Below are 250 nucleotides of genomic sequence, written 5' to 3'. Positions count from 1 at the left end.
TAGTTAACTTTATTTTAAAGTACGGGAAAATGCCTAACCACTGACACAAGGTTTTGTTACAATTCTCAGCACACAAAACACCGCCCTATCCCACACGGCCGTGCATTCATCGTCAAAAAATGGTGGAACGATGTCGAAGAAATCGAAGTTGGCAACTTTTCACTCTCTACGCAAGTGGATTGTAACACTTATCTATTTGAACCAGAATAAGAAATGCAAGATTGTTGTTACTGCTGTTGCTGTACGTCAC

The sequence above is a fragment of the Sinohyriopsis cumingii genome, chromosome 14 (genome assembly GCF_028554795.1).
Source record: "Sinohyriopsis cumingii isolate HCF-2022 chromosome 14, ASM2855479v2, whole genome shotgun sequence".
NCBI classification, from domain to species: domain Eukaryota; kingdom Metazoa; phylum Mollusca; class Bivalvia; order Unionida; family Unionidae; genus Sinohyriopsis; species Sinohyriopsis cumingii.
Note: the sequence above shows the minus strand (reverse complement) of the source record.